Source organism: Lissotriton vulgaris, chromosome 5 (assembly GCF_964263255.1).
Source record: "Lissotriton vulgaris chromosome 5, aLisVul1.2, whole genome shotgun sequence".
NCBI classification, from domain to species: Eukaryota; Metazoa; Chordata; class Amphibia; order Caudata; family Salamandridae; genus Lissotriton; species Lissotriton vulgaris.
The window spans coordinates 148,667,562-148,694,095 of NC_141693.1; positions in this window are offsets into that span (position 1 = coordinate 148,667,562).

Genomic DNA, 26,534 nt, shown 5'->3' on the forward strand with positions numbered 1-26,534 from the left:
TATGGGTGTGTGAGTGGCTGTATGGGTATATATGTAGGTATGTGAGTAGCTGTGTGGGTGAGTGAGTGGCTGTATGAGTGACTATGTTGGTGAGTGAATGGGTGTGCCACTGGCTGTATGGCTATGTGAGTGGCAGTATGGGTGGGTGAGTGGGTATGTAAGTGACTGTATGGGTGAGTGAGTGGATTTCTGAATGGCTGTATCAGTGAGACTGGCTATGTAATTGGCTGTATGGGTGAATTAGTGGCTATTTGAGGGGCTGTTTGATTAAGTGAGTTGGTGCATGAATGGCTATATTGTAAAGTAATTGTGTGACTGGTTGTATGGGTGAGTGAGAGGATGTGTGAGTGCTTGTATGGATGCGTGAATCTGTATGTAAGTGGTTGTGTGGGTATTTGAAGGAATTTGTGAGTGCTTCTATGGATGGGTGAGTGGCTATGTTGAGAAGCTGTATAGGTAATTGAGTAGATGTGTAGGTAGATGTATAGGGGAATAAATGGGTGTTTGAGTAGCTGTTTGGGTAACTGTGTGACTCTGTGAGTGGCTGTATGGGTAAGTGACTGGTTGTATGAGTAGCTTTATGATTGAGTGAGCTGTTGTGTGAATGCCTGTATGAGTGAGTGGGTGGGTATCTGAGTGGCTCTATGGATGAGTAAGTGGTTGTGTGAGTACTTGTATGAGTCTGTGAATGTCTATGTGAGTGGTTGTTAGGGTGTGTATGTGTGTATGAGAGGTTGTATGGTGCGTGAGTGGGTATAGGAGTGCTTCTGTGGATGATGTCATCAGTGATATCATTTGAGGTGCTATCATTGTTGTCATCAGTAATGTTACTGACCATGTTATGAGTGATGTAATATGTGAGGTCCTAAGCAGTGCATTGTTTGGGCATAAGTTATAGTTGGCTCAGTTGGCTCAGGCATAAGTTATAGTTGGCTCAGGTAGCTGTAACTGCTGAATTTCACTGGTTTTGTATGAGTAAAATGTGGGCGTAACTATAACGTCTCGGTAACCTTTGTTTTTTTTCAATGAATTTCTAAGTTTTTTTTTATTGTATTTCCTAGCTACATCATCCCTATAACCTTTGTTTTTTCTAGTGAATTTTTAAGGTTTTCTAAATACTATTTCCTAACTATGACATGCCTGTAACCTTTGTTTTTTTTCTAGACCTGGGTATAAAATTCTGTTCACGGAGCTTGTGGAATTCGGCAACTCTGTATTCCACAGAGAACGTGAAGTTACCAATAAACTCCGCCCTCTTCAACAAAGCAGAATTGTTTTTTCTGTTGGTGCTCTTGTCACATCACTTTGTGCACACATGGGTAGCACAATGAGATTTGACGAGGACTCGCCAGCAGCCGGGCAACCATCAGCAGCCAAGGGGAGCTCTTCCCTCAACCAGAAGTGCTCCAGGAGACCCCTTTGCACAGTGGTTGAAAAAGCGGGAAGGGTCTCCGATGAGGTCTCAGCAATACGAATCCGAAACCAGATCGACCATCACGCAAGCACTCATCACCAGCAGGTTGAACTATGGCAACTATCTCTACGCCGGAATTTCCAAACCATTCCAACATAGACTCCAGACCATCCTGAACACTCCTATAAGACTCATACTCAATCTCTCATATTGCACCCACATCACACCATACCTCATGAAGCTTCATTGGATCCTCATTCACAAGCACAGCCAGTTCAAACTTCTTACTCACACATACAAAGCCCTACACAACACAGGACCAGAATACCTAAATAACTACATACAATTTCACCAACTCACCAGACACCTACACTGTGCTTCACTCCCACTCGCAAACATTCCCAGCATTCACAAAAGCAAAACTGGAGGTTGCTCATTTTCCAACATCGCCCCAAGACATGGAATGGCCCTCAATACATCAGAGGCTCGTCCTCACTTCTTGATTTCTGCAAGAAGCTGAAGGCCTGGCTCTTCATATAGGTATTTTGGGGAACACACACCTACACACCTGCCGAAGCACCTGGATACCTTTTTGGGTGATTAGTGCACTAAACAAATCATCATAACTGACACTATAGGCCTGGCCCCAATACTAATGGTCTGTTGCCCACATGCAATTTGCTGTTCGGGGCACACGCAGAATTAAATGAGACAGTCTACCTGGCAGCAACTGGAAAGCCATGGACAGAACTGTACGTGACTATGATTCACAGTACTGATAGAGTGTTCTGCAATCAGGCCCGGCCCGTGCAGGGCGTTATACCGGGGCGGTGACGTCAGGCGGGAGAGGGACAGGGTGGGGGTTTGAAAATGCGGGATATGGACCATTACAGGTAAGTAACGAAAAAAATGAATAAAACTAATTTTGTTGCCTACGCTGCATCATATTTGGCGATGCAGCGCGGGCAACGAAATTCGTTTTATTCATGTTTTTCGTTACTTACCTGTAATGGTCCATATCCTGCATTTTCAAACCCCTCACCCTGCCCCTCCCCCGCCTGACGTCACCGCCCCGGTATAACGCCCTGCACGGGCCGGGCCTGCTGCAATGTCTGACTCTTCAATCTGGCAAGTTGCTCCTTTGATCCCAAGGTGGCTTTTGGCCTATTCACCCACACCGATCCAGCAACGTGAACCAGCAAAGACAGCAGGGCATGCCCCTAAAACGTTAACAGTGATTACTACACCATATGAGTGCACCTTTGAAGTGGCACCATTAGACTGGTGTCTACTAGTGATCCACTATCTCAGAAATAGCTCCTTTTATACCTTTTATACCTCTTATAAATTATCCACAAGCAAACCAATGCGCAGCTCCTCTGTAAAAGGCAAAAATCAACACTGGAGCAGTGGCCTCTATTACGAAGTGTGTTTATTTTGTCAGAGTTACTTCACTCCTTCTTCACTGGCTTATAAATTATTAAGCATATCAATGTCTGCAGCCTGGTCTGCTAACCGGTTATATCAACATCTACGGTGCACTAATTAGACACTTTTAACAGCCCTCTAAAGCACATTAAAGTTTACCGCACTTTCCAGTGTAAACATAAAACTCAGTGGGCCAGATCTATGAAAATTCCATTAAGAAAAAGTGTTTGCAAATTATGCACCAACTTCTTGTGACCGGAGTGGAATTTGAGAACTGACCTATGTGCTGACAGGTAATTTTGCATAATTCCCATTTGTAGAGAGTCACAATCTGACCTAACTCATCACTATTCATGAAGTAGGTTGGAAATAATGACTCACCCCAATTGGTGCCCATCACTGGGATATGGCCTGCTGGGGTCAGCAAACCACCATGACTGTAAGCGCTTTTTAAATATTTTTTCATAATATCATTTCTTTTACTTGAAGGAAACAGGACTGTGTTTAACAAAAAAGTTAATGTTTTAAACCTTTTGAGAGTAGGCAGTGGTCCTCTGCACCACTGTCTATACACTACAAACATTTTTTAACCTTCCCAAAGGGGAATGGGTCCCAAGGGGATCCGTTCCCTTTTGCAAATGTGTTACAACCCCAGATCGGGTATCAGTAACTTTTCAATGTTTTGTGACCAGATTCGGGTCGCAAAGCATGGCACATTGCTTTGCAAATTAAAATTATGAAGGTACGCCCTAAACACGCCCCTTCCATAAACGATTTATGCATTTCAAAACCCATTTAGCGATTCTGTAACCAACAAAACACCATTTTGCAGTCGTAAACCATCTGAATTTGTAAATTGCAGGCTTTGCAACCACAAAATGCTTTGTACATCAGACCTCTTGTTTTGTTTAGTCATGGCTTTCTCCCACTAGTCATCATTTTCAAGTGGTGCCATCATGCACATTATGACATTTGCTTGTACATAGATGTTAATGCAGCACTGCCCACACTCCTCTGGGAATCCCCCAGCATTACTGCTTGGCCTTAGAGATTGGTATGTTGAAAGTGACACACTTTCAGCAAGTTCAGGGTTTTTAAACCTACAGCTCATGTAAAAAGAAAATCTACAAGGCCCTGAAAGTAACATACTGTTGCAAATTGCATAAAAGGGGTAGGGAGGGCAGGAGCTCCTTTGTGAACTTGAACACATTACCAATGTATCAATGCTAAGTTTTACCTTCACAAAAGGCAATTGCATGACACACCTTAACACATTGAAAACACGAACATCTCATATGAACAATCTCAAAACGTAGCTGCTATTGTAACTGAAACAAATGAAAGCACCTACTGTGACTGTTTGAAAAGATATTGATAGCACTGTACACAGGTCTAAATAAACAGCTGGTGGCCAGTATCACAGGATGCCTGGCATAGACTACTGACATAAATCCTGATAATTTATTTCAATGCTGCCCAATCCAATCCAGAGCTTTCAGGTGAAGTATGTTCCTGAATGGTAGAGTCTTAGGAACAAATGATGGACAGATGCTGAAAAAAATCAAACACTCACCCCCAGTCACAGATCTGAAAAGGGGGGGGTTCTTGGCCCCCCCGCCCGCATGGCAGCGCGGCGACCGCCCCCTCCTCCGTGCCTCTCGGTGGTGGGGCGTGTCCTCCCGGGCGCGCCCCACCACCGATTGGTTGGCGCCCTCCCTGACATGGCATTGTAGGACATCCGGGTCAGGGGGGCGGGCTGCAGGAGGGGCTGGGTGGGGGGCGTAGCCACCCCCCACCGGGTCCCTCTCGGATAAAGAAGCAGGGAGCACCCAGGAGACCCTCTTGTTCCCTGGACGCTTCCCCACACCGTGTCGTGCCCCGCGCTCGGGGCTTCTTGTTTTTAGTGACCTTTTGTGTCTTTGTTCTGCAGGCCGTCGGATCCGGGAAAAAGCTGAGATCGTCCGGCGCTTCGAGAAGCAGTGTCGGCGTGTTGTTTTTTCGTGTCCTGCAGGCCGTCGGATCTTCAAACGAACCGGAGGGAGCGGAGGTCGTCCTGCGTTTAGCAAGCAGAGTCGGCGTTGACCAGGGTTCAAGATTTTGGAGCGCGAGCACTAGTCGAAAGGGTGCGGAGCTCGGAGGAAGGCTGCGCATTGGAGGAGCGGGTCGACGAGTGATTTAAGAACGAAAGTTAAGTGGAGAGCACAGCTGTTAAAAATGTGCGGTTATGAAGCCGATTATTTTATAATTACCGAGTTGTAATATAGCAAAGCAGAGGCAGGTTTGCTGAGACGTGAGGTACATGGATGGAGATTATGTGCTTCTTCGGTGCGATTTACAATCACGTAAGCTAAAAGTGTGTGCTTAGTATACCCTGCCGCCCGACTGGTATTTTGAGTTTTTGCCATTGCAGCCAGATGTATGATACAACAAGTAACATCAGAGGCCCGTTGCAAATTTGTTAATGTGTATTTATAATATTTCTTAGGGTCATAAAAATAGGTGGTTTGAGCCTCTCCCCGGTTTCTCCTCGCTAGCCCCCGGCCCTGCTTTGTTCGTGCTCAGACACGGATTTGCAGTAAGGGTGGTCGCTTCCTGGCTCTTCTTATGGTCTTCAGCGCTGAATTGTAGCCCAAGGGATAAGCGATGCTTGTCCCGACGTGCTTGTCGCTGGTGAAACAAGCCTAGCCGAGGGGGCATCACCGTGAAAGTGCAAGACGCAGACCCTTTGTAACTTAAAGTTAATCATATTATGTGCCCTGTCTAGCATTATTATTAAGAATGGTGACCATGGGCAGCGGTTTGTTTATCTCTCCTTCTAGGCGATCACATGAGGGTTTCTCGGACAACCCTGGGATCCCTGCCCGGGGCGGGAAGAACGGGAGTGCGGTAAGGTCATGACCGGTGAGCAGCTATTTTAAGGTCTGAGGGGGCGGGCATCATCCATTGGAGGTTCCCGCCCAGGGGGAGGGGGCCATTGGCCCCTCCTAGAACTTCAGGGGCAAGGTAATTGGTGCTTCAAAGGAGCGCGGGTTGGAGGAGTCACGCTTTCCTTAGGCTGGTAGCCTCCCCGCGCGCTCATACTTATGACATCACCGGATGGCGCAGAGTAAGGGCCCTACTTTAGTGATTAAATGGAGTTCACGGCGTGGACCGGGTAATTACCGGGCCCGGCTGCGCATGCGCACATCTCTAGGTGAGGCACAGCTAGTAGGACCTGACACCGGTTAACGACCTTGCCATATGGCCAGAAATGTAGTATACAAAAATCGAGATGAGGATGTTAGATTCGGTTAGGAAAGAATCTGTATTAGAGTTTCTGTTAAGGATAGTCTCTCAAACTTGTTGACAATATTGTATCTAATGTCCTGCTGATTTTTGTATACATTGATTTCCATGCAATAAAAATTTATTAATTTTATATCTTAATAAATACGGCCGGGGGGTCTTGCGACCTCCCGCCTTCCAAAGATAACCATGTCTCATGTGCATGTGTCCGAATCGAGTTGAGGATGTTAGATTCGGTTAGGAAACAATCTGTATTAGAGTTTCTGTTAAGGATAGTCTCTCAAACTTGTTGACAATATTGTATCTAATGTCCTGCTGATTTTTGTATACATTGATTTCCATGCAATAAAAATGTATTATTTTAAATCTTAATAAATACGGCCGGGAGGTCTTGCGACCTCCCGCCTTCCAAAGATAACCATGTCTCATGTGCATGTGTCCGGGGGTTGGTGTGGTCATAGGGAGGGGGCGGCCGCCAGTCGCTGACCATGTGGGTTTAATACATCATTTTTCTGCTCATGCCACCCCAGTTTGGACACAGCCATATACAAATCAGTCTTGACCCTACCCCCCATGGGAACAGTCCAGCCCAGGTCCTCCCTGGAGCGGAAACAAGCATCCTGGGACTAGTTTTGGGGTAGTACCACCTCATCGGCCAGGCTAGCTTAAATCTAATGGCACAGTGAGCTGGGACCCATATCTGGGCATATCCTTCCCACTACGGGTGACAAAAGCAGATCAAATCTGGGTTTAATCCATCATTTTTTTGCTCACCACACCACCCCAGTATTGACCAAGCAATATGCAAATTAGTCTTGACTCTGCTCCCCATGAGAACAGTCCAGCCTGAACTGCCAGACCAGGTCCTCTCTGGATCGGAAACAAGCATCCTGGTACTGGTTTCAGGGTATTACTGCTCATCAGAAAGCTAGCTAGAATCCAGTGGCACAGTAAGCACGGGACCCACATCTGGGCAAAGCAAAAAGAGCCTTGGGCCTAGGTACCTTGAAGGGTGTAATGTTAAGCAACACTTTATCAAATCCTTTAGCTGATGCGACAAATTGTAATAGTAGCGAATTGTGCAAGAGGAGTGTGCAGCAAACCCTGTTGGAATTCCAAAGCTGCTTTTATTTTTCTATGAAAATGTGCCCTGCTCACTCTGTTCCTGGTGCTGCCTAAGTCCTTGGGTCGCAGGTGCCAAGCCACGGATAGCAAGATGCTAGCCAGGGTTCGCATCTGCGGCCCCTGGTTACCCTGAATGAATTCCATGTCTAAATTGCAACTTAAAACTTCACTACAGGCTGCAGTAGCAGGCTTGAGAGATGTTTTAAAAGTGCTGCATTAGTGGGTGGCACAATGAGTGCTACAAGCCCACTAGTAGCATTTAATTTACAGGGCTGGATACATTAGTACCATTTATTAGGGACTGACAGGTAAATTAAATGTACCATTCAGGTAAATGCCATTTGTACAGTGTTTTTAAAAGAGAGTGCACACACTTTACCACTGGTTAGCAGGGAAAGGGTGCACAGAATCCTAATGCCAAATAAAACAGTTCAGAAATAGAAGGCAAGAAAATCCAGGGGTGACCCTGCAAATAGGGCCAGCTCCAAAAATAGGCAAATGGGGACATGTTTTGGCAGCACTTTGGTTCTCTCTAAATACCACAGGAATCCACAATGCTCTATCTCTCATACTCTTTTACTACACACTTGAAAACAACCTATTTCAACAATATCGCCTATCTCCCACATTTATACTTCAACAGATTTGGCATCACAACAGCCCTCCAAAGTGAGGGGACTGGACTTATCACTATTCCCTCCTCCTCTTTCCCCAACACACACCCCTAACCTGCACTCCCCAATCCCCCAAATGATCCTGTTCCAGGATACCATTAATCATATATTCCAGTATGAAATGCAAAATCTTGCTACATCCCTAACTGATCTTCGTTTGATCATTTCTCTTTGTATTTCCACTGGTGGGACAGGCCCCTCCATCTTTCATTGATGAAAATCTGCAGCTCAGTGTGATCAACTCACCTATGTTTGTGTCATGGATACTTGTCTGGTTATTTGAGTATAGTAGTCCTTCTGAAATTCAGCTAATTTCACCTTTATACCGTGTACTGGTTTTCCAAATTTTGTATCTAAGGAATGTGTAGACTTTTCGTATAGCCTTGATTTAGGTGTATGCAGTTTATCAGATTATTGCTCCTCTTATAAAATGTGTGTTTGCTGTTCAGAAGGAAGAGTGAATGCTAAGGCATCAAGGCTCACAGTTGATTGCCTACAACCTACTATAGGTTCCTTTCATGAACCTGTTGCTTTATGTTTGATCTCTACATCTTTTAGTTCTCTTTTTTCAACTTGCCCTTTCTTGTGTTTTAAGCAGTTCTTTATACCGGAGGTGAAAATAAGAATTTCTTCTGTTATTGTATCCTTCCTAGCTTCTCATGAAACCTGGCAGAGTAGTTCATTTGAGTCACTAACCACTAGGGGTCAGATGGACAATTGGCCTACATTGTGCCTGTTACCTGTGTGATGCAAAGTAGGCATTTATTTATATTTTGATGGTTGGGCTAATGCTGCACAGCTATAACCTGTCTGAGGTTGCTGGTGTTCCTATTCAAAGAGGTGGACTTGGCGGGATACTAGGTCTCCAGTTTTTGGAAGGAGAGGAATAACTTCCTCCCCCTACCGCAATCATTCACGCCGAAGCGGCCCTACTCCAGCACAGGGAGGGTTTGTACAAGAGTACACGAATAAGACGTGTCTCTAATGCTAACAGCATATCCAACCTCATTTAAGGTATGGCTGGATTATAGGGCATCTTTTCCCTGATTCCTAGTCTTTTCTATTACATTCACGGTCCTGATGAAGTGCGAAGGGTTCCATTAGGGACCCATTGACAGTGCAAAACATGTCGACCACCCTTCAACTTTAACACCTCAATAACACTGTCACGCAGGTTGAGAGCAGCAGGAATATATTTGTTTTCTCCTCTCTTTATCCGCATAAATTGCATCGTCATCCCCGTTCAGATTTTAGTCTAACCCAGAGGACCCCCTAATAAACTTATTGTTATTGTTATTGTTATTTTTGATTTGTAGCGCGCTCAATCACCTACAGGCCTCTAAGCGCTCGGGAATCGATGGTAAACAACAACTTTGACAGTACAGAGGGCATCCACTAGCCTAAGTGGCTCATAGGGCTCTCCTAAATAACAACGTTTTCAGCCCCTTTCTGAAACGTAGGAGGTTTCCTTCCTTACGTAGTGGCTCAGGTAGTGTGTTCCATAGATGCGGAACCAGCACCGAAAAGGCTCTTCCGCCCTTGGTAGCAAGTTTGTACCGAGGGCAGACTAGTAGCTGAAAGTCTGAGGATCTAAGAGCTCTCTTTGGGCTATACACTGCCAGACGATCTTTAATGTATGTGGGCGCCATGCCATAGATGGCTTTATGGGCTATGCACAAGTTTTTAAATTCCACTCGCTCCTTGATAGAGAGCCAATGGAGACTTTGTAGTAGGGGGGATGCTTTAGTGCGTCTTGGCAGTCTGAAGATAAGACGGGCGGCGTCGTTCATCACCACCTGTAGCCTATTTGTCAGGGTTTTTGGTAGGCCAAGGTAGAGGGCATTTCCATAATCTATACGTGAGATCACAGTAGCTGTGACGATGGAACGTAGCATAGATTGGGAAATGATAGGCACTAATTTCCGTAACTGTCGGATAATATTAGTACAGCTGCCCACAACTGAGGAGATTTGGCTGACCATAGAGAGGTCACCGTCCAATTTGATCCCCAGGCTCTTCACGTTCAGACTGGGTTTTGGGGCTGGACCTAGCTCTGCGGGCCAGTAGAGGTCACACCATGGTGAGGTGGCAGATGAAATCACCAGGACCTCAGTCTTATCTGGATTGATTTTTAGGAGGTTTCCTGTCATCCACTGGACCGTGTGTCTCAAGATATTTTGAGTGTGGAGTTGGGCGGTGTTTGTATTGTCAACACTCAGCAGCAGCTGCGTGTCATCCGCATAATTGTATACTGTGCAGCCCATACTCGCCAGGGAGGCAATCAGAGGCTGCAAGTATAAATTAAACAGCAGTGGGGATAGGGCCGAGCCTTACTGGGGCACCAACGGGTTATTTTATCTTCACTCACACTCACCACTTGGCCCACACACCCACATGCATAACTACAGCAACTCCTAAAAGATCTCCATCAGAGAGCCCTCCTTGAGGGACCGTGAGGGACTGCAGCGCCACCTCTACAAGGAGCAGTGCCCAATGGTGATGCTTTACACTCGCAAGGGTGTGTGAGGGCACAACAGACACAGGAGTACCACTCCCCACTCTCACACTCTAATTCCTAAACTTGGAGACTTATGTCCTAACACAAAACCGACCTGGGCTGATGAACGTTCCCTTTTCGCATCTTTTCTTCGGAACTGGTACCATTTTTGGTTTACCCATTCAAAGAGGGCCTGACTTGGCAGTTGGAGCTGGGCTGTTTCTATTGGAGAAGGTCAAAGACTGATTTGCATATGGCTGTCTCCTTTCTGAGATGGATTGGTGAGCAAAAGGACAATGAACTCAATTGTGGCACAGGTTAATTAAAAGTGGTTGAGATTAGTTCAATTAATTCAAACAATCCACTCATCACATTCTTGTTTACAATAGCATAGCGGAAAGAGGCAATTCACAAGGAGTTAAAGAAATCTTTCCTGTGAAATAGAGTTACTAGGTTGGCAGCAACCACATTCCTTGTCAGGGTAAGGCACAAGCAAACCCCAAATTAACGTGTGTGCAACCCACTGGTATCTTGGCACAGAGCCGTCAAGTTTAACTTAGAGGCCATGGGTAAATTATTTGTGCAAAACCGTAAACAGTAATGCAGTGAAAACACCACAAAAAATATCCCACACCAGGCTATAAGATTAGAGCTGAATTTAACAAATAAAACCTGATACAAACAACAAAAATCCAATCAGTAGAACCAGAGATATGAATCTTCCAAGAAAAATGTGCAAAATAATGTTTAAAAGCACAAAGTGATAAACTCTGGACTGGGTAAAATTCAGAAGTTCAGGTGGACCGCGATGGAGGGCAGGTCAGATACAGTCACGAGGTTATGCCTGTTGAAATGTGCCTACTCAAGTTCATGTCAAGAGCCCCATTTGCATTGAAGAGGGTTGCAAGGAGCAGGGAGTGTTTCGCAAGAGGCTGTCAACAAAGAGCAAAGAGCCGGCTGGCGTTGCAGGCGGGCATTACTGGAGCTCTGCATTGAAAGCGGTCAATACTGCAAGGCAATGAGCCGACGAGGCTTTGCACTGATTTGTGAAGCGAGTGACGAGGTCATAGTGCAAACTAGCACATTTGCAGTTGTGAACAGCCCCAAAGCTTGATTTCAGCATCCGTGGGATGCACCAGGGGTCCTGGACCTGAAAGGTACCACTTGGGGGTCAGGAAGTTGCTGCACCTTGGATCGGGGGCTTTTGAAAAATGTTGAGGAGACTTTTATGTCCCTGGGGCTCTTATCAGGAGGCCAGAAGACTAGCCATTGGAATCACTCTGTGGCCCTGGTTTCAAAATGATGTTGCATGTCCAGTTCTCTTTCCCCAGGCTAGAGGGCAGTAGGCAGCAGGTCAGCACAGCAGGGCAGCAGTTCCTTTAAAGCAGAAGAGTGGCAGTCCTTCTTCCTGGCAGAGTATCCACAGGTCCAGAAGTGTACTGAAGAATTGGTGTCTGAGGTCCAGTATGTATATACATTTGTGCCTCTCATCGTATCGTATTGTATCTATGCTTGTATAGCGCTACTGCCACCCTACGGGTATTCTGGCGCTTCAGATATCAAACACTTGGTCAGCTAGATGTAGAACAGAAGGATGGAGCGTGGATCAGAGTTTCGGAAATAGCCAAGTTTTCAGGCTTTTCCTGAATTCGGTTAGTGAAGCACGCTGTCTGATCATTTGTGGCAGCTTGTTCCATAACTGTGCCCCTACCACGCTGAAAGCCATCCCCCCCATCCAAGAGCGTTTACATTTTGTGACTGTCAGCAAACCGGTTCCCGAGGACCAGAGCTGTCTCTGAGGAAGGTACCAGGCAAATCTTTCCTGTAGTGGAATTGGGCCGGTCTCATGTGAGGCTCTAAACACCTGGCAAAATGACTTGAAAAGAACCCTTTCCATGATTGGTAGCCAGTGAAGCTGTCTCAATGCGGAAGTGGAGGACGAGTCGCGTTGCAGACTCAGCACTAGTTTTGCCGCTGCAGACTGGACTCTTTGCAGCCCTTGAAAGATGTACTGGGGGCTCCTAAAGATAGGGAGTTACAATAGTCCAGTCTGCTCAACACTGTGTTGCTCACTACCAAAGAGCGCAAATCTCTTGGTAGGATGGGGAGAATTAGACGTAGCAGGCGTTACAAGCCAAAGCAAACATTAGCTGTCTTAGTTGCTTGTGACTCCATCTGGAGGTTCTTGTCAATTAGGACCCCCAGATTCCACACCGTATTGGCCGGAATCAGTGGATCCTCCTCCGGAGTGAGTCTAAACTCCAACGGAGAATATGTGGACGGCCTTACAGGAGAGCAGTAGAGCACCTCAGTTTTTCCGCCATTGAACTGCAAAGAGTTCCTCCGCAGCCAATCTGCAGTCTGGCGCATATACTCTTGAAAGTGCTCCAAGGAAACAGCCTGTTCTCCTTCCAAGGAGAACGCCAGCTGCGTATCGTCCGCATAGTTGACCAAGTCAACCCCGAACGATTTAATAATAGGAAATAGTGGCTGCAGGTAAGCATTAAAGAGAATAGGGCTGATGGCAGATCACTGGGGCACCCCATGAGTGACCGATGTCTTGCAGGAGGTAAATGGTGCCATGGAGACTGTCTGTTCTCTTCCTATCAGATAAGAACGCAGCCATTGCAAGGCCCTACCCCTAACCCCCATCCTTTCCAGTCTCTCTAAGAGGATTGGGTGGCTTACTGTGTCGAACGCGGCCTACATATCGAGAAGTACCAATATTGCGCCATTCCCATTCTCGGACCGCATTCGTAAGTTGTCCATCATAGTCGAGAGAGCGTACTCCATCCCGTGCCCTGGCCGGAACCCAAACTGATCCTTGTCCAACAGCTGGTGTTCCTCAAAAAAGTTAGACAGGGACCTTCTTACAGCCCTTTCCAAGGTTTTAATAGGAAAAGGGAGCAGAGAGATTGGGTGGAAATTGATCGGGTTTGTGGGGTCCAAGGAGGGTTTCTTAAACAGTGGTGTGAACACCACCTGCTTCCATTCCCCGGGACGGTGCCTTCTTCCAGGGACTGATTGCATATCTGCCTAAGCCAGGGGAGAGTCGCGTGGTCATAGGTTTTCCATATTTTCTGTGGCAAAGGGTCAGAGGGAGATCCTGAGGATATGCTTTGCGCCACATCGTTAAAGGCGAGGTCAGAGAGAGCCTGGAAACTATCAAGGGTGTGTAACTGGCTCGGGCCCCCTCCATCTCCTGTGAGATGGGGATCTGGGTGTTGGTATTATGCACCCCGAGCGAGCTAAAAATCTTCCCCACTTTATCCAGGAAATGCGAGGCAATATCATCGCATAGTTCCTGGGAGGCCACCGCTTTATTGCTCAGACATGTTGGAGCTGATAGGTCTCTGACTATCCTAAAAACATTCTCTGGTCCCATTAGAGGCATGTGAGATAGGGGAGAAGCTTCTAGAGGCATGCCTTTGAAGTGCACAGATGCCCTTCCTTCCTGACCCTGACTCCAGACTAACTTCATGTGGTATGCAGCCCTTTGTGTGGAGATAGGACACAGCCTATTCAATTGTGAGTGGGGCTGGGCCCAGCTCCTCGCACCCATCCTGCCAATGATGTCCTATCCACTCACACCTAACCTCCCTATTGTGTGTGTCTGTCTAGGAGGAATACACAATGCTCAACGGTCAGCTACACCCTAAACTAAATGTATAAGACAGGAAAATGTAAACTTTCTAAAAGTGGTAATTTCAGAATTACAATTTAAAATCCAATTCCACAATAAATTAGGATTTTAAATTGACATTCCAGAGACACCAAACATGAACCAGTTACCTATTCCCATTTGGAAGTTACACTCATAAAATGTAATAAGATAACTCCAATGCTATCATATGGCAGAGGTAGGTCTAGCAGTATTGAAAAACGAATTTAAGAATTTTTCACTTCTAGAACATGTACAACTAAAAGGTACATATCCTACCTTTTAAATAAATTGCACCCTGCGCTCCAGGTTGTCCAGGGCCTACTATAGGGACGCCTTATATGTATTTGTAAGGAAGTATGGGCCTGGCAAAAGGTTTCCTTTGTTAGGTAGAAATGACAGTGTAAAACTGCAATCACACAGGCTGCAGCAGCAGGCCTGGGACATGTTTAAAGTGCTGCTTAAATGGTTGGCACAATCAATGCAGCAGGCCCACTAGTAGCATTTAAGTTAGAAGCCATGGGCACAGATAGTGCCACTTTACCAGGGACTTATACGTAAATTAAATATGCCATTAGGGTATAAGTCAATCTTACTATATGTTAAACCGAGAGCACAAGCACTTAAACACTTGTTAGCAGTGCTAAAGTGCACAAAGTCCTAAGGCCAGCAAAAAGGAATTCAGTAAGAAATGGAGGAGAGAAGTCAAAAGGTTCTGGGAATGACCATGCAGAAAAGGCCAAGTACAACACTACCTTATAAATTTTATGGAGGCAGGATTTCCCCTGTGATCAACTACCAAGATGGAAGCATACAAAGGAGTACAGACTTCCATCTCTGCATTCGCATTAACAAAGTGTTGTTATTGCAGCAGCGTCCGCACAGGAAGAGGGAAAGCAAGACAAAAAATTTGACACAATCTGAAAGAGTGAACATGCAGTAATTCAGGGACTGCTTCATTGTCAGCTCTTTCATATTCCACAGCTGTCAATAACTAGAAAAGTTATTAAATGCTCTCAGCTGTTGGTAACTATAATGCTTTGTAACTTCAGAAGTGAGGCAGATACTGTATACATTGCCAGTTATAATCAAGGATGAGCACCAATATTCTACTCTCTTTTCCTTTGTGATTCCTTGTGACTTACAAGGTATGGCAATGCTGACAATGTAAATCACAAAGACATTTACATCTCGCAGTGTCAAATTTGTAAATGTTTACAATGCAAATTGGGTTTTGTAATTGCAAAATCTGCTGATTTGTACAGTGCACTGCGGTTGCATAAAGAAATTGTACACCTAGCTCGATATGTATGTCTGAAATAAATCTGTAGTATAAGAATGTTACGTTACAAAATAAACGCCTACCTAAACAACAGACACTCACAGCTCAAGAGCCTCTCTCTCTCTCTGTTGGAATGGGCAATTTCTGGGTGGCTGAGGTGGTACCCTAGCCATGGATGATTACACTCAGTGTAAAACCTGCATTTACCCTTGGGTATCTCGGCACTGACAAGTCAGGCTTATCAGGGAGGAAATGTATACATCATAGGCACAGCACTCACTCACAATAAATACACTGAACGTCACAATGGAGACATCACACATGATGTATGATGACTTCACATGTGATGTATATAAATAATGTTTGCATTCAACACACACAATAATCAAGACAACATTCTGTAGTTCTGAGCATAAATCACACTTAGAAATATTTCTAGCAGTTATAGGTCCAACCGTATTAAAATGACACTACTAGTATGTACACTTGGGACAGATCCTATTCGAAAGCACCCCCTCCCCAGCACCCTTATGAGGTGCAAAACGTTGTCAATCCTAGGTCCACCCTAGCAATACTCATAATTCAATACCACACAGTTATAGGGTACAACCCAGGTCATATCGATATCAGAAATATGTACATACAAAGAACTATAGTACTTTTTAGCAGCACCACGGGCAGGGGCTACACGGGTGAAAACCAATGTCACGCTTAGTGTTCTTCTGGCAAGAAATCAATATGTAAGGCAATGCCACCGGCCATTGTCATGCATCACAAATGGTGCGCAAACTGTGACTCTTACGCACGCAAACTCACTCAGCACTGATACGCAGTGCAAAGGATATCAAACAGGTCAGTACGGAACGTGCTCGCACAAATACGCACCCACCACAGTAAGACTGTGTAACTGATACCCAGCAGGCCAATTGATAGCACAATGCAGACTTTGTGGCCCAAGCCTCCATCCACCCTCCAACTCACCCAAACTACCCTATGCCCACAGATTAGAAATACCCAGCCCTCTTCCCTTGATACTAGGCCACACGTTGCTGAAGTCACACTTAGTCAGGGACCCTCCTGGGAACCCAGGAGTGACTGTTATCGGACAATTGGGATGTAATAGCCTGAAAGGCTTTCACTTCGATCATTCTCGGCGTGGAACACAACTAAACAGCCTGATGAACGAAAATAATTTAATTACAGCCATGACTTTGGTGGCGGAGCACACCCTTCACCCCGTCCCCACGTATAAAGGCCACACAAATGGGTCATACATAGATCATATCTTATTATCCGCTGATCTTGCCAATTTCGTCTTAGACTTCTCCATCCAAATGAACATTCATAGTGACCACAACCCTATCTGCATCAAACTGGGTGGGGGAATTTTCGAACAGCGTAAGTCACGTGAAGCTCGTGGGACTCTAAAGTGCATAAATGGAAAGCGTCGCCTAAACTGGACAATGGTGAACTGTGAAAATTTGTACACCTCAATTAATAACCTGTGCAGTTCCGAACTTTCTCTCTGTGTGTCACCTGCATCATCATCACAACAAACCTTGGCTACTTTTGAGGGCGTTGTATTAACAGTAGGGTCATTGTTAATGGTGCAAGTTAAAGGGAATGCCGGCAGTAACCCGAAATGGTTTGATAATTCCTGCTCTAAGGCCAGCCGAGACCTTAAGATGTCCCTGAAAACAAAACCCAGAGACCCGGTTCGTATTAAGGCCATGCGCACCAGGTATAACAAGTCCCTTGATATACGAAAGAAAGAGGTAAAGGCAAGTGTTTGGGAGACCCTCTTAGATCCTAAAACCTTGGGAAACAGCGCCAAGTTCTGGGAAATTATAAATAAACCCCTGTTTGACCAACCAAGTAATTCTGTCCTTGGCACAAACATCCCAGAGGAGGAGTGGGTCAACCATTTTAGTTCGATTTTTAAAAGTAATGAGTCTCAAGCAGAATATAGTTTTGTCGCTCCTAAGGAGAACCTTCTGCTCTTTTCAATTAATGAGGTTGAAAAAGGAATCCAAGGGCTAACAAGTAACAAGGCCCCAGGACCAGATGGCCTCCCTCCGGACCTTTTTAAATCTTGCACATCGCTATGTGCCTGTCCTTACAGCTGTACTTAATGCAGCAGCGGTCTCTGGTTGCTCAAAGTCGTGGGGGGTCTCCACCATTGTACCCGTGTTTAAGAAAGGAGACCGCAATAGCCCCCTCTGCTACAGACCAATATCTTAAATTAACTCTGTGGTCAAAGTAGTGGGGGGAGTAATCTTAACCCCTTAAGTGCTGCGAACGTTCAACGGCCGACGGCAGCAGTACCTCCGTAGTGCTGCCGTCGGCCGTTGAACGTTTGGAATGCACCTGCGCAATGGAACGTCCAGCACTGGAGAGGACGTTCCATCGCAGTCAAGTGGTTAAACAGGTTAGTAGCATGGGCAGATGAAAACAAAGTAATATCCCCTATCCAATATGGCTTCAGGCCCAGTCACTCTACGGTCACCCAGTGTTTGAATCTGTATATGATCATAGGGAAATACACCATGGCCCGGCAAGGTACAATTCACATGGCGTTCATGGACCTATCGTCGGCTTTCGACTGTGTAAACCGTGGTAGGCTCTGGGACGCCATGGCCAAAATGGGTGTAGAGCAGAACCTAATTAACCTGTTAGCAGATATGCATTCCGACACGAGAGCAAATGTCCGGTACACACAAGATCTAAAAGTAACGAGAGACTTTGGAGTGCATTGGGGTGTCCGGCAAGGGTGCATTCTAGCCCCGTTCCTTTTCAATCTATATATAAATGACCTGGAAGAGCATCTTCTAAATACAGGAGCAGATTACCCTTATGTCGGATGGAAAGGTCTGCCGGTTCTGCTCTATGCGGATGACGCAGCCCTGCTATCCAGGACTGCAATTGGTCTTCAAACATTGTTAAATTCCTTCCTTGCTTTTATGAAGTCTCGAGACATGAGCATTAATAACTCCAAATCCTACGTAATGAATGTAGGCCTAGGTAATAAAAAGCCAAACTCCCTCAATGTTAACGGGGAAAAAATCCCAGTAACAAAAACATTTTCTTATCTCGGTGTCCTGTTCGATCACCAACTGAACTGGGGACCTGCGGTACCGTAGAAAAAGGGGGAGGTAACCCAGGCAAATGCCAGCAATACTTGACTTTGCAAGAAAAATGGGCAATAGCCCGGTGGCTGCACTGCTCCAACTTTACCAGGCCAAGAGTGTTGCCATTGCATGCTATGATAGCGAGCTATGGGGGTACGCCTCACTAGGAGGCCTGGAGGTAGTAGAAAACAACTTTCTAAAACAGGTATTGAGGGTTCCAAGGGGAACAGCAAACTTTTCTGTACATGAAGAGTTGGGTATGCCTTACCTATGTGACAAGATAGCCTAAACCCTTTACTTTGCTGGCTAAACTGCTGGTTAAACAGTGATTTATCCCTTACCCAGCAAATCTTGAGGGAAGCATTAACATGGGATTAAGTACTTAACTAACTGTTTTACTGAACTAGGGCGCCCAAACTCTTTTCAACCCCAGAATCCATTACGAAATCGGATGTTATAAATGTGAAGAAGACCTTTATCACATCCAGGTATTTAGCTCGGGAGGATGGCAAACTAAAGCAAGGCAGTGTACGGAAACATGTGCTACTAAAATCTTCTTTCCTCATGGAACCGTACCTGTCATGGCCCATGTCAGGTTACGACCGTTTCCTGCTGACTAAGTTTCGCCTGGACTTATTCCACCTATTATTGGCTGTACCTAAGGGGACCCACCGTGGTCAAGTGTTGCCGGCTTGCGGCTGCGACGAAAAGTCTCCGCAAGACCAGGCACACTTTATTTTTATCTGACCATACTACACTGTACCACGGAGGCTATACTTAAAACCTTGCCTCAAAAAATTGAACTTTGCACAAATCAGACCCGCACTTTATTACCTTCAGCTGTTAAGTTGTGATTGCACTTTATTTGTATGCAGCTTTTTAAAACTAGCACTTAAATTTAGGAAAAGCATGGAGGGGTAACGGTGCTACTGATAGATATATTTTTAGCAAATAATACTTATTTATATTTTTATAGTACATTCTGCTTGTGACTTTCTTGTTCTATGTTGCTTTGAAAAAAAAATCTTTTTGACTGTATGTGTTAATGAATGTTTAATGAAATATGCTTTTATGGTTGTTACTACGAATAACCAAATAAAGTTATTTGACTTGACTTGACTAGTCAGGGACCCAGGGGAGTAGGTGGGGATAGGTAAGAGGACAAATTAGCAGGCAGTCATCAAATGAGAGTTGGCAGCAACTCGTGAAGTTCACCCACAGGATACAGAACAGAAGCTGGCTGACGGTAATAGTTGGCCACTCAAAAAGGGTTCCACAAGAGCCTTCCAGCATCAGCCCAGTTCTGTGAAGCACAGGGGGGTCATTCAGTCTCTTGACCTGCTTCTAATCACTCTCTGAAGCGTTCCTTCAGCCCAATCAATCACTCTCACTACCCAGGCACTGTCTGGGCAATACTACCTGGCAACACAATGTCTTCGGGGGTCGAGTGAGGAGAAGACAGTTGGTCCGCTGCACTGAGGGCCACGGGAACAATCAATGAATGGGGAATGAACCAAGCGAGCATCTTGGTAGAAAGAGACCACCATCAGGTACACATAAATGTCACACCAGACAATTCTGATTTCCCGCAATGAGTAGGGCCGTATTAAATGCCTGGTGCATTTAATACTGGTCGCACCAGACAATTCCAGTCCCACACACAGGTGCAAGTTAGCCATGCCACACGAGGTAAAATGAGGCACAACTTTGGTTACGCCCCCACATCCAAGGGATCTTTGAATTGGACACTACTTCCTAAAATGTGTAGGAAGGGTGTCCGCACTTTCACACTGCATTTACAGTGGGAAAGTGCCCAAAGTGATAAGGCCACCACAAGAGAATCAGCATAACCCAGGATGAAAAAGCAAAGCGATTAGGGAAACATTACCTGATGAGTATCAGGTCCAACACTCTCTCTCTCACACAAACACTCAAACCAGCCTGCTATTACTGGACAAACAAGCAGTCCCATTCTATACCAGGATAGATGGACCTCGTCCTCCTTGAAACAATACACCACTCCGTACCGCAACTCAGGATGCTTCATCCGACCTTCCCTTGCACAGAAATCCTTCATCTCCCTATTGATCTTTCACCTCGTCCTGTCTATGGCCCCTGGTCGCTCCGCCCCCTGCCAAATCCTCCTGAGAATGAACTCAGACCAAATCACGTGACACCCTGCCCATTGTCTCCGTATCTCCAACAAGTCCCTCTTCATTTGTTTAACTAGGACCAACCCTTTGCACAATACCAGATCATTCTCCCCTAAATGAATGACAACAACATCAGAACGACCCCCCCACCCCTGAACCACATTATTCAACGCCGGCATCAACTCGTGTCAACGCATTCCCCCTTTTCCCCGCCAATGACATCGAAACAGTCTTTCATCCAGTTCCAAATTAAGCTTCCGATACTTGTCCCACTCAGCCCTCTCCACTCGTTTGACAAAGGAATGACCCACAATGTAAATGTCCAATGCCACCGCAGCCGGCCCTGCCACAGCACCTGCAAAGACACACATGTAAGATGGCGAAAAAACTGGCAGGTCAATGCACCTCTTCTACCCCCCGCATCCTGACATATGTCCTGTAGCAATCCGACTTCCACCGCCCCAACCGCTTGATATCCTCCTTACCCCATCCTTTCCGTGCCGCCTCTGTCGTCGCCCCAATGCAAAAGGAATGCGTTCCGTAAGCCTTCGGGTCCTCACCCATAGACCGCAGGGCGTGCCGCAGGACTCACAAAACCTGAGCCGCCGTCACCCTGTCTCCGTCCCCCCGACCAAAAACCTCCCCTACCCGCATGCACTGGCCGGCCACCAAATGCCACGCCCATGCCGCGGGACACACCCCTTCCCGGCTCCCTGGCCCCGGTACCACCCATGTCCCCTCCCCCGTTGGTCCGTCTTTGAGCGTCACAAGCTCACCGCCACCTCTTGATCCTGAACCTCCATGTCCTCCCACAGGACCCCCGGTCCCCCTTTCAGGCCCACCAATTCCAAAACCCAAAAGGCCCCAAAAAACAACCATGACATGAATTGTCTCCCCCCCATCGGAACACACCGACGGCAACATCAATAACAAACCCCCCAGCATGTCCTCCGTAATAGGCCTCCGCTGACTCACACGCGCTCCCCTCTCCCTTGCCCAACCTTTCAACAAGCGCGCCCCCAACTCCCCGGCCGACGGCGGATAACCCCACCACAGCTTACCCATGAAGGCCACCGCCGACAACTTACCCGCAATCGTCATCCCTGACAAACCCCTGTCCATCAAAGCCAACATGAACCACACCACCTGCTCCTCCCGCTGCCACCGGTCCACTTGCCTTACCGCACCAAATTCCTCCCAAGCCTGTACATACGCCTTCCAAGTGGACACCGCCACCGACGCCCTCACCTGCTGAACGACCCGGCGTCTCCCACCGACCACAGCTCCCTTGGAACCAGCGTCTTGGTCTCCTCCGCCTCCTTGGCAAGCCCATGGAACATCTGCCACTGCGAATGAGACAAAGCATCTGCAATGTCACTGTTCACCCCAGGGACGTGTTGAGTCTGAAATAGGATGTCATTCTCCAAGCAACGCAGCACGAACACCCTCATCAGCTTTAAAACCTGCAGGTCCCTGGCCAACTGCCTGTTAACCACCTGAACCACGGACATATTGTCCACCCTGAACAGCACCCGCTTATGTGCCAACTCCTACGCCCACACCGTGACTGCGACCACCAGGGGAAACAATTGAAGCAACGCGATACTGCGGCCTCCTGCCTGCCAATGCTGCGGCCACTGCTCCGCATACAGCCGACCAGCCCAGTAAGTACATACCGAAGCCTCCAACCCCCGCTGCATCCGAATACAGCGTGACGTCCCACTCAAAGTCCTCCGGGGGAGCCATGGGCACACCATTGAACCGCCCCAGGAATGCCAGCCACATCCACAAATCCTCTTTCGTCCCCACCGACAAGCGCAGATGATGGTGCGGCAACGTCAAACCCTGCAGAGCTAAACCCAGTCGCCGGCAAAACGTATGCCCCACCCGCACCACGCGGCATGCAAAGTTCAGATGTCCCAACAGGGACCTGCACCTCCCGCACCGTCACCTTCCGTTTGTCCAACATGCCGCTCACCAAAGCTAACATGGCCGACCTCTTGTCCTCCGGCAGGCATGCTTCCATGGCCGCTGAGTCGAGCTCTATACCAAGAAAGGACAGCACCGTACTGGGACCGTGCGTCTTCTCTGGCGCCAGGGGAACACCTAAGTAACCCATCAAGTCCGTAAAACCGTCCAGCTGCCGCTGGCAGTCCATCGAACCGGGCCGCCCCACCAGAAAAAAGTCATCCAAATAGTGCGTCACCGTCTCTGAGCCTGTGCGCCTGGAAAAAAAACCACTGCAAAAAGGAACTGAACCGCTCAAACAAAGCACAAGAGATAGAGCACCCCATCGGGAGCGCTTTGTCGACAAAAATGCACCCATCAAACTGAATCCCCAACAACTGGTGATCCTCCGGGTGTACTGGTAGCAGCCAAAAAGCCGACCTCTTGTCCTCCGGCAGGCATGCTTCCATGGCCGCTGAGTCGAGCTCTATACCAAGAAAGGACAGCACCGTACTGGGACCGTGCGTCTTCTCTGGGGCCAGGGGAACACCTAAGTAACCCATCAAGTCCGTAAAACCGTCCAGCTGCCGCTGGCAGTCCATCGAACCGGGCTGCCCCACCAGAAAAAAGTCATCCAAATAGTGCGTCACCGTTTCTGAGCCTGTGCGCCTGGAAAAAAAACCACTGCAAAAAGGAACTGAACCGCTCAAACAAAGCACAAGAGATAGAGCACCCCATCGGGAGCGCTTTGTCGACAAAAATGCACTCATCAAACTGAATCCCCAGCAACTGGTGATCCTCCGGGTGTACTGGTAGCAGCCAAAAAGCCGACTTAATATCGCACTTCGCCATCATGGCGCCATGTCAGACTGCCCATACGATCTACCGCCCCACGTCCACGGACGAGTACGACACCGCCGCGAGCTCCGCAGAAATGAAATCATTCACCTACGACCCCTCCGGCCACCACAAGTGCTGAATCAACCAGAACTGCCCCAGCTCCTTCTGGGCACCACTCCGATCGGTGAGATAATCAGGTTTGGCAAAGGCGGCTCCATGAAAGGGCCCACCATCCGGCCCTCCTTCACCTCTTTGAACAGCTGCTCCCGCACAATTCCCTTGTGAGCATTGACTGACTTCAAGTTGTCCGCCCAGCGCGCAATCTGCGGACTCTCGTACCCCAACCGAAAACCTTCCCTGAAACCCCATCACAAAACGGCCGCATTTTCCGCCTGCAGATAGGCCTCCAGCAAAGGCTCCAGCCGATCCAGCCTAACCGGTGTACGAGCCTTTTCCCATTGCTCCCGCCCCTCCTTTTCCTCCCCCCTGCCCACCGGGCTGACCCCCCCACCACCGCAGGCTGCTGTCCCAGGGGACCTCTGACTCCCCAGCAGCGCACCACCTGGTGTCGCTTCCCACACTTGGAGCACACCTGCCTGCCGCACGCTCCCTTATTGAAATCCCAGCAGGCCCGACCGTGGTCTGACCGGCGCTGTCTCCTTGCCCCCCCCGGGTGGGGCGGGCCAAAAAGGGGGCCGGCACGAGCGGCTAACCGCTGGCCGTGTAGATGGTGCAGCCGAACTTAGCCCCACCCATCATCTGCTAGTATAGATCGGAGTCCAGCTCGCCCCACTTCGCGTCCGGGTCCGAGGCCATCCTCGTCCGAAACTCCTCGTCATAATGTGACCAGGCGTTACCGCCGAAGGTCACCTGCGCCCTCCATACCACATCCATGTATTTGAACAACGCTATGGCCCTGTCCGGATATTTTTCACAATATATGCTGGCGTATATTAAGAATACCGCCGTCCAATTGTCAATCCTCAGCCGCACCTTGGGGCGCCTGGCCAACTCCTGTTCTTCCTCCTTAGACCCTTCCTTAGAAGTCAGCTCCCTGTGAAGGAGCTTCAAAATCTCAACATACTCCCCCTTCCATATTTCCTCCCTCGTAGCCAGTGACAAATGAGCCAATAGCGGCTTAGTAACCCTACGGGAGCTTTCGCACCGGGACGACACAACTCTCCTTCGCTCCGGCGGCTGTCCCAACCGTCTGAGTACTTCCCGGCGCCGTACCCCCGCCGCTGCCTGCCCCGGTGCTCCCGGCCCCCGCCCCCTCCGATGCCCCCGCCCCGTCCAGGCCCACCCCGTGTCCTTCACATAGCGTCCTTTCACCAGCCACACCAAGTCCTCCCCACCAGTCTCCATACCCACTAACACCCGCGTGCAGCGCTGCTTACCCAAACCACACCTTGTTCCATCCCTACTCTTACCTGGTGTCAAGGTCGGTGTCCGAACTAGATCCCGCCACCGAACCAGTGGAGCCGGGGTGTTGGACAGGCCACGTGAAGGGCTTGCTCCCTCCCCGCACGACCGGGCCCGAGCCCGGCTCTTCAGGTGTGACACGCAACAACCACCCGTTTCCCGTCTCATATGGGACCCATGGCCCTAGACATCTCCACCTCATGGACCCGAATCACTACCGGCCCCCTCGCCCGGCTTGGGCGCCATCTTGGACACAGCACCACGAGGCCGCGTGGCCTCCGATCGACCCTAACCCTGGGCCTGGCCAGGCCCCGACATCCCGGCACCACCATCCACCCAGGAGGTGAGCGGACTACTTGGCAGGTCAATGGGAGAAAGAGGTGTCGATGGCTCTCCCCCGCCAGGTGCCGATCACCCCCGGCTCCCCCGGGCGCTGGCTCCACCCCCCTGCTGGGTGTCTGGACTCCCTCATCCCGGACCTCCCGACCTCCAAGCGCGAGGGTCCGGACATCAAAGGGGGCCAGACCTATAACTGGGGCAGCTCCAGAGCAGGAATGCAGTTGTATCCTGGAGTCGAGAGACGCAGTGAAGAACTCATCCTTGAAGGACTACTGGCGCTGCCGTAGCCCTGCCTTGCGAACTATCGTCCTGCCTGCTGGCGCTGCCGCAACCTTCGGAAACCTTCATCGTCTTCGGGACCTGCTGGCGTGGCCGCGGACCGTTTGGAACTACCACCTTCATCGGGACCTGCTGGCTCCGCTGCGGACCGTCGCTACCTGCAACCATCTCGGGACCTGCTGGCTCCGCCACGGCCCGATCATCTAGAACGCCGAGCTCGAGGATTGTGAGCTATCCAGCTACCACCGCAACTACCAGATTAGTAACAAGACTGTCCCGCTACCCCTTTTCCCAACCAAGAGACTAGAACCGAGGGGACCCCTGAGTCCAGACCTCCTTGTACCATTTCACCGTACTTAAAGAATTGCTTATAAAGAACGTTAAACCTTATCCTTGTGTGGTGTACATCTGTGGGGGGGAAGTTACTCGTCTGTACGATCGCTGGAGACGGCTCTCCCCGGAGACCTCTCCCCTTGTTCTCGGCCGACCCTCCCGGTCCATCTAACATTGGTGGCCAGCGGCGCGATCCGAATCAACGCGTAATCGTACAGAGAGTAGCTCACCCCATGACGAAACCACAATGACAACCAAAGAGAGCGGATCCACCGAGAAATTCCAGATGGAGAAATTGGAAGAGTACAGCCATCGTGAGTTGAAACAATTCTGCATTGAACTAGGTATCGCTACCACCGGTCTGAGTACTAAGGACGATTTCAAGCACGCCATTGAGTCATGGGCGGAAACCGGGGCCGTCAGACCCCCGGACCAAAATGTCGCAGCAGCAGAGAAAAACACCACGGCTCCCGAGGAGCAAAGAACGGGTCTCTCGCAAAACGAGATCCAAGAACGAGAGAGAAACAGACTACATGAACTAGAAATGGCCCGGCTCAAAATGGATGGCGAACTCAAATTAGCCGAACAAAAACTGAACCTAGAACATCTACGGCTCCGAGAAGAACGGGAAGAGAAACAGAGACAAAGAGAGCTCGAAGAGAAGAGACTGGCATATGAACACGAGCGCAAACTAGCCGAGATAGAATTACGTAAGCAGAACAAAGAA